Source organism: Oxyura jamaicensis, chromosome 20 (assembly GCF_011077185.1).
Source record: "Oxyura jamaicensis isolate SHBP4307 breed ruddy duck chromosome 20, BPBGC_Ojam_1.0, whole genome shotgun sequence".
In the NCBI taxonomy this organism is placed as follows: Eukaryota; Metazoa; Chordata; class Aves; order Anseriformes; family Anatidae; genus Oxyura; species Oxyura jamaicensis.
The window spans coordinates 2,640,524-2,649,205 of NC_048912.1; positions in this window are offsets into that span (position 1 = coordinate 2,640,524).

Below are 8,682 nucleotides of genomic sequence, written 5' to 3' on the forward strand. Positions count from 1 at the left end.
GGCGGGTACTTTCAGAGCCAGCCATCTGCCTCTGTCTCTCAAAACGGTCACACTGGCTCTTAATGTTAGCTCATCTGGGTGATAGAAGTTGGTAGCACTTTTCTCACTCTTGGCTTGACCAACATTTCCCTTGGTTCAGTGCACAGCTTACCCAGGCTCAAGTTTTGTCAGGGAAACAAGACCATCCTGATGTCAGACCCTCTTACTGAGGAGCTCTGCCCATCAAGGTAGCTACTCTGGCACAACTCACATTGTTTATCCATAAGTGAGCAAGTAGTGTGTTAGCAAGTAATGTCACTGGGTAACAAAAAATAATGCTTGCTCTTAGCAGTCACACATTTCATGTGGTTTAATGACTTTGTAAGCATGGGGTTTACCAAAGCTCAATACTGAGCAGCTGCTGAGGTGGTGACAAGGCTCCAATGCGTGCTCTCAGGGACAGGCATAAGGCTGAACACTGGCGAGGCCACTCCTCTACATCACAAAAGTAAAGGCAATGTTAGAAGACTTTACAAGTGAAATCTGTGATGAATGAAATCAATTCATTAAATTTGGTGGCAGAACAGAGATTAAACTGTGGTTTGTGGAAGCTGTGTAAAGCAATGAAGAACAGGACATGTCCAAGCCAAGAGATAAATGACTAAACAAGTGGTTATGCATTAAAGCTAAAGATTCACTGTAGTTCTGGTGGAAGAAGGGCTTTGTTCTCATTCCCCACCTTCAGCACACGAGCTGACCTGCCTACGGAGATTACTAGTGTAGGGAAGAGGTTTGTAGGGGGTGAAAAGCAGCCGTTTCTCTTACTGGTGCAAAAGACAGCTGCCCCCAGGCTGCTTGTCCCAAGCAGATGTTGCAGGATTTGGAGCCACTGATGACAGTGAGACTTTTTAATCAGCTTTTCTGAGCTTTTCATAAACTTTATTATTCAGTGGTGTGTGTTTATGCCTTGTCACTTGTGGGTTGCACAGAGAATGATCCCAGGCTGTTACCAGGACTTGCAAATAATTATTCAAATAACCTACTAATGGACAGACAGTTGGTCTAGGAACTAAACTTCCTGAGGGGTATAAGAAGTATTATTTTTTCCAGTGCAGCCTCTGAAGAACAAGTCTGAGCACATCTCCTGCCTGGCATTTCATCTGTAGTTATCTTCCCTTCAGAGTGGGCCCCACTGCTGCATCTGACCCGACACCTGGAGAGGATCCAGGGAGAGATTTGACCATGAAAGGGAGTATGACATGGAGCTGCAGGTTCTTCGTCTTCTGATTGGAACCTCTCTGCCAGCCGTCTCAGGAATATACCCTAACGGCTGTGATTTATTGCTGTGTTATCATGCCTGTCTGACTCATTACAGACTCTGAATTTTATCAGGCAGCTTGTCCTCTAATGTCTGGTAACCAATTACCGTGGTCTGCAAAGAAGCCTGAAGTACTTTGCCAAACACTGCTAATAAACTCAGAAAGAGCCAGAGCACAGCTTCAGGTTGTCTTAAGGAAATTCCAGTGAGCACTTTCCACTTTATCGTCTAGTTCATAGCATGAACTGGGAATTATCTTGAAGAGTTGTACTCTACACAGAGCTAAACTCCCCTTTAAGGAGTGTGCCACACTGGATTACTGCACATGGACTTGCTTCCATCCTAAGACTGCTGAACTCAGTAGGAGCCTTTCAAATGACAACAGTGAAAGCAGGACTCAGCTCACAGTCTTCAGTAGAAGTACAGGTACTTCAAAAGAAAATGACAAAAAAAATAATAAAAAATAAAAATCCTGTGTTTCTCTTTCTTTTACCACAGCTAAAGCAGCTGGAAAAATCAGAATGAGCAAGTGGCTGCATTAAAAGGGTGACAAGTATCCATTGATACAGGCTTATGAAAAAAATCTGTATCTTAAAGGATAAAATCTTCTTTATGCAAGTCCTCTACAGCAAAGTGAATCCGTGCTAAGTGCTTCATTATATATTTATTATATATTATTATATATATTATTATATATTTATTTTCTTTTGGGGCTTGCTTGCCCTTATGGTCAGAGAAGGAATGAGCAGGGCTCTGTGCTGCAGAGCTGACCACCGGCCACCCCCCTGCAGCCACAAGTTTTTTCTTAACCCTGCTCATTTTTCCAGATCCTAAAAGGGCTTCACCCATGGTCTTGCTGCTTCACGTGTGGTATGGTGGCTGGTGTCAGCATAAAACACGAGCAGTTTGGGAGCCCCAGTCTTAAAGACAGCAGTAAGGGGACAGCAAAGCGACCCTGTTCACACCCCACACCTATGCACACACACACACACACTCACACATCCACACACGCAAACACACACTCACACTAATTTCTCCCATGGGCAGTCTTCTTAAAAGTTTTTTTTTTTTTTTTTTTTTTTTTTTTTTTTGGGCTTGTAAAAGACCAATTCCATAAAGGACTGGCTTAGTGCTACAATGACATGATTTGTGGCTTCCAAGCTCTGAAGCTGTAATTTATTCAGACAATTAGCAGCAGCCCTGTATTCCTGACAAATTCTTTACTTGTGTGCAGCTACTACACAACAAGGTGCTTTTAAGAACTGTGCCTTATGGATTAAAAGACTCCCCCTCCTTTTCCCTCCTTATTTGACAAGTTCTTTTCACAGTCAATGGAAATTAATACAGCAGGTTAGAGAGGTGATATACAATAATCCAGCCAGCCAAGAAAGCATTGTCTGAAAAGAGCAAGTACAGAGCCTACAGGAATGTTCAATACACAAAAGGGAATGCTTCAACGTTTGCCTTTTGGTGAAGTTATTTCACTCTTCACTTCACATAATCTTCCACAGTTACTGTACTGGATGTCACTGTGATGCCATTAAGGTGTGTAAATGGTATTTAAGTGTGGGATAGTTGTTCTGAAGTGCAGCTCCGGATGTCTGCTCTGGCAGTCAAGTGGCTTTGCCTGAGCTGCAAGCTGGCTGGAACCTCAACCAGCTTTGCATGTCAGTGCAGAGGGCCCGCAACACCGTGCTGAGGCTCACAGCAGTGCACCATAAATCAGCACATCCCCTTCAGCATACACAAGCTTGAAGTTCAATCTGAGTGATTAAAAAACCCAGTGCTAAATCCTGCCCTCCTCCAGCACTGCTGAAGTTCAGCTGGCTGGAGTCTGGACCTTAGGACAAGGTCCAAATCCCACTCAGACTGCAAACCCTGACCCAGCTTGGGTGCCTTGTGTTTCAGAAGCAACAATCCCACTAAAATTAAGGTTCTGCTTCCTAGCACCATGAGAACTAGCTTTTTCTGGGGATCTGCTAAAGCTGCTACATTACTGGCACAATGCACGGCCAGCTCTAACATGTGCTTACACCATCACTTCTCAGCAAAATGAGGACAAAAGCAATCAAATCTTTGTGGAGCTGGGCAAAAAATCCAGTTTGTGCTCACTACAGGGGCAAATCCTGAGATAATGATCAGACTTGTTTTTGGACCAAGATACTGTGGCTCATTTCTCTCTGTACTTTTTTGAAGTACGGTCCCACAGAGACCTCTGTGGTGACACCATGAGCACCTCTCCTGTTCTCCGTACCGCAGAGCCTTCGTTGTGCAGTGATACAGTTGGGCAAAGACATTAATGATCTATCATGTTATCTACTTCATATTATATTATGCTTTATAAACAGCAACTTGGAGAAAATGGGTTGCCAGAATAAAATTTGTTAGCATGAAGCTTTGAGCAAGCAGAAAGAAAATCACAGATTTTTTTCACTAACTGTGGACAGAGAAAAGGAGATTTATCAGGCAAAGTATTCATAATAAATGATTCATCTGGTGCTCAGATGCTGGTTTGAATGAGTGTCTTCAAAATTTGTTGAGGGATACAGAGGTCTCCATAAAAACTGCAGGGCTTGGCCCACTATTGCTTTTGCTCTGAGTCAGTTTTATAGCATTCAGTTCAGTAACAGCAGGGCTTCACCCCATAGCAAATTAAATTTCAAAGTATTTGTTTTCACATGACAAAATACAGTGTTTGTTCAGTGGAACTAACTTAAGCAAATTCTGTTTAATTAATACACATAAGTTTTTTCCTTTAACTAACTCAAGATTGCTATTGAAATATAATGAATATCTTTTTAAAGATCTTGTCTTGTTTAGGAATGGATGTTTTTTTTTTTTTACACTGAAGGGGAAAGAAGAAACAATAAAACAGGGATTGAATCACTACATCTGTTATTTTCAAATATTCTGTAACGGTGAATCAAAATACCTTTTAGTGAATAACATCATAAAGTTAAATGAGCACCTTAGTTGGAAGAATTAAGTTAAAATGGGAGAGACATGTGGAAAGGAAAGCACTTTGGTGCAGTAAGGTCTGGCGTTTTCCCGGGCTTTAACACATCACCTTGGGATGTATCTGTTTTTCCTGGACACCTGGATCTTGTGGAAATTGCTGTAGTTACACTGATTTCAGGGGAGTCGTGCTGATCGATACCTGCTGGTGATATGACACCTCAGTGTGTAACCTGCAGACATTAATGAGAACCACAAGTGGGAAAAGCAACCCATTTCCTTTGCACAGTTAATTCATAAAGCCACCATGATACAGGATTTCCAAGTGTTTGTCATCTATCTGTGAGTCTACCTTAATAAGATTCCTTATTTCACTTAAAGAATGAGTTTCCTCACTCCTCTCTCATTGTCTTCTTTTTCAGCTACCACTTTGTTTTGGGTTAATTTCCCTAAACAGATACATAAATACTATATCAGATTTTCTGATTTTTTGGCTGCAAGTCAGGCCTGCTGTGCTGTAAAATCTTGCTGGAGTAGCAGAACCTGTATCTGCAACACCAGCTGCACTTTGCATTTGGAAAAGTAGTAAGGAGAAGGGATACTTTTTGTTTGTTTGTTTGTTTGTTTTTCCCCAACCCTTCATTAATCATATAACTTAACCAGGGAAAAAAATAATAATAATCAAGGAAAACGAAAGATAGGATGAGCATTACTCATTTCTTCTAGCTTTCAACATGTCTTTATTCTCCCAGATGGGAATGCCACCAAAGAAGACCAGGAATGTGTGTGAGAGAAAAATCTTAAAAGAATGCTGTGAAAAAAAGTTTAAAGAAGACATATTCTTAACCAGTCCTATGTCCTAGTCCAAGGAGCAGGACTCTGTCACTGCTAAATGGGTTTTGACTTGCAAGGCTTTGTTGCTAGTTTTGCTTTGCTCCCAGCCTGGAGAGGCACCGCCTGTGTGGTAGACATTGGGGCAGACAGCAGAACCCTCTGGGCAGCAATTGTTGATGAGGGAAAGAGGATCTTATCCAGGAATATTTTAGGTATGCTTTATTAAAGCAGAGACCATTTCATCCACCTCTGCTTAACCTTGCTCAGAGCCCCCCAAAAGGCAATAGAGCCCCTACAGTGAGGTCTGTTTACTTTCTGCTCAGTTGGAAAGCAAAGGTCCTATTACCATTAAAGGGAGTTACAAGTATTCATCAAAGAAAGAAATGACCCATAAAGGCAGTTAAGTTAGTTTTATTCCTGCTGCATAAGTCAACCTCTTTTCTATATATAAAACGATGGGTTTAGAAAAGGATATTCATCAGGCAGTCTGATTGGCTGTGCTTCACCACATACTTTATAATTTGTACTTATAAATAAATGTTTTTAATAATCAATTGGTATTTAAATAACATACAATAACTGTCTTATTAAATCCCACTTTTCAGAATGAATAAGCAGTTAGACATTAAAGACATGGGTACAAAACAGCCACAGGATTTCAGACCATTTTCTTTTTTATATACAAGCCATAAATATCACTATGGAATTATATGGTTAGCCAAGGCTCTGGATGAAGCGAGTAGAAGACCCTGCTCTCTGATGTTCCCTTTAAGTGATCATATACTTTTCTGGTACAACGATTTTTTGAACAATAACCACACATTATTTTCTTTGGCTGCCCCTCGCATTTCAAAAGGGGTGGCCTCAAACTCCAAGGCTGAAGTAAAGCAATGTATCCTCAAACCAGAGCCCAGAAAACAAGGAGCATCTAATAGCAGGTTTGAGATTATTGGTCTCAGTCAGCTGGGTCCACAGCATTTCCAACTGTTAAGTTCATATATGGCCTCAGGAAGGGAAAAAAAATAAAAATAATAATAAAAAAAATACAGTATTCAGTCAGACATACACAAAAGTAATTTGCTTTGACTGTCACTGATGGGCACATACACATGGACAAGCACAGCCCTTCTCTTGATTTTTGTCTTTGTGTTGATCAGCCTTCAGTCCTGCTGGTCTGAAGTGGGAATGCTGGGCAAGGAGAAGGGCACAGAAACCCATCCCGGATGGGATAGGAGGGAGAAGGGGAGTTTGATTTGGTAGCATCTGGCACACGGGTGGCCATGGCACCCAAATCCCTCGGTGTGGGTTCACCCTACAAGAGGGGAATCATCCTTGTCCCTGAAATACTGTGTTTTTTCCCCAGACGTGCTGGAGACGGAAGCCACCCTGTGTAGTGCTGGGCCACATGGGGCCTCCCTTGGAAAGCAGCTCCCAGTGTCAGGCTGTTGAAATAATTTCTGGATTTCAGGGCATACCTCAGCCTCTCCCAGCTACCAAACACTGTCCCACCTCCCACCCTCCAAAGCCCTCTGAGTGCCCCAGGGCCGGGCTGAGGAGAGGGGAGAGCTGTGAGCCTAGACAGGGCCTAGGCCAGGGCAGAAATCCAGTGCAGCTGTGAGGAGCCATCTTACAGCTTAGACCCACCCGGTCAGAACACAGCACCAGGTCACTGCCATGACTTGGTATCCTCCTCCCGCTCCCCAGACTCATCCCGTCTCCCTGCATACACCACAGGGGCACTAAGGATACTGCTGGTCCCTCAGGACAGACTTTCCTCCACTATTGACCGCCAGGGCCTGGTGTTTGTTGTTGAAGCCAGTACCTGAACCTCAGTTTCAAGGTGGAGCTGGCACAGGCTGTGAAGAGAGGAGATTTTTGGTGGTTCCCAAGGGCAGGTGTGGGCATGGTGGCAGCAGACCCAAGAGGCAGATGCCCATACAGCACAAAACGCCATGTGGGCACTGGATTTGCTCCTGCCCCTAATCTTCACCTCCTGCCTCCAGCATCACACTATGCTCATTCTCCTTATTTTTCTCTTTTAGCTCCCTGGTGGAGCTGACACTTACTCCCCAGCACAGAGCCCCTCCGAAGCATATCACTGTTCCACCCCTGTATTAAATGGAGACGCCAGGCCTGCGCCGCCAGCAGTCCAGCAAACCTGCCCGGGCCCAGCCACTGCACGCTCCCTCCGGAGGACAGCAACTTGCAGATAAAGTTTACCAGCTTGTTTGCTCCACCAACTTTTCCCATTGCACTTTTTTCCCCAGTTTTTTTTTTTTCAGAGCACCCCCCCCCCCCCCCCCCCTTATTTTATTTTAGGCGCCTCTGAGAGTTCAACTGTCGCCCGAGGCTTCAAACTAATTTTCTCTTCAGAAATGATTGCAGAAAGCCGCATGCATAATAAATCCCGTTATTGCTCTTGTTATTAAAATAGGTTGTTAGGGATGTGGACTTGGAGGCCTTTTTGTCTGATGACAGCAGTTCTTCTTAGCTAGGCGCTTATGGCTTATTGACTAAGGCTGCCAGGTTCAAAAAAAAAAAAGAAAAAAAAGAATAAGAAAAGAAAATCAAAAAGAGAAGGAGCTCTAGTTGCTGCTTAATAGTGAGAAAGTTGCGATGATTTGAGGCGGTTCTTTTAATCATGTCCATAGGCCGTGTTCGAAAAGACAGTGCATCCCAGCAGCTACAAGGCTGCAGTGAGGGCCCACAGAGAGCATCTGTGCAGAGCTCTGCTCTGAAGCAATGATTAATTAATATTTCTTGTGACAGCCGGGCCTGTGCACCCTCATCACGCTGGGCACCCTGCAAGCCCTGGTCAGTGCCAGAGTCTCTGATGACGGGTCTGCAGTCAGAAGAGATGAAAAGTTACAGGCTACAAGGGGAAATGAACAGGACACACATGGAAGTGAAGTGACATGCTCAAGGGCACCCAAAACCCCATTATCAGGGCTAGTAACTGAAGAAAGGCTTGTAAATTCCTGTTTGGCACATTGGCCATCAGCTCACATCTCCTCACGTTGCTCCAACCGCATGCTTCATCCAGCAACCTGAAAGCTTTTGCGAATCAGTACAGAGCTCCTTTAAAATGAAATGTAGTTAAAGCGAGAATGTATTCTTAAAACAATAAAAGCTTTTGGAGCAGGTTTGATAAAGGAAAGTACACTGTCCAATCATTAAATGAAAACATTTTCTAGTTACCACATGAAAATATGCTTCATAAATCACTGTTGCCCTGTGAAACGAAAATCTAATCATAGATGAGGCTATGCACTCAGCAAGCTTCATATACATGGGAATTGTGAAGCACAGTGTACTCCTACCCAGTGGAACCAAACATTCATACAGGAATCAGGGCCAGAACTGGCAGAAGTCTCAAAGGGAAAGTAGGGACATCACTGAAAATTTGGACTCTAAAAACTTTCCTTTTAATATATATATATATATGTATGGAGTTGTTTAAAGAATTTTTGCCCAGGACCAGCATAGCTTTTACGCTGTAGCTTCTAAAGAAGAACCTGGAGGGTTTGCTGTCAAAACTGTGAAACCATGGTACTCCAGGCCTTGGTCTCACTTTCAAGTACTGGGAGATATCCAGA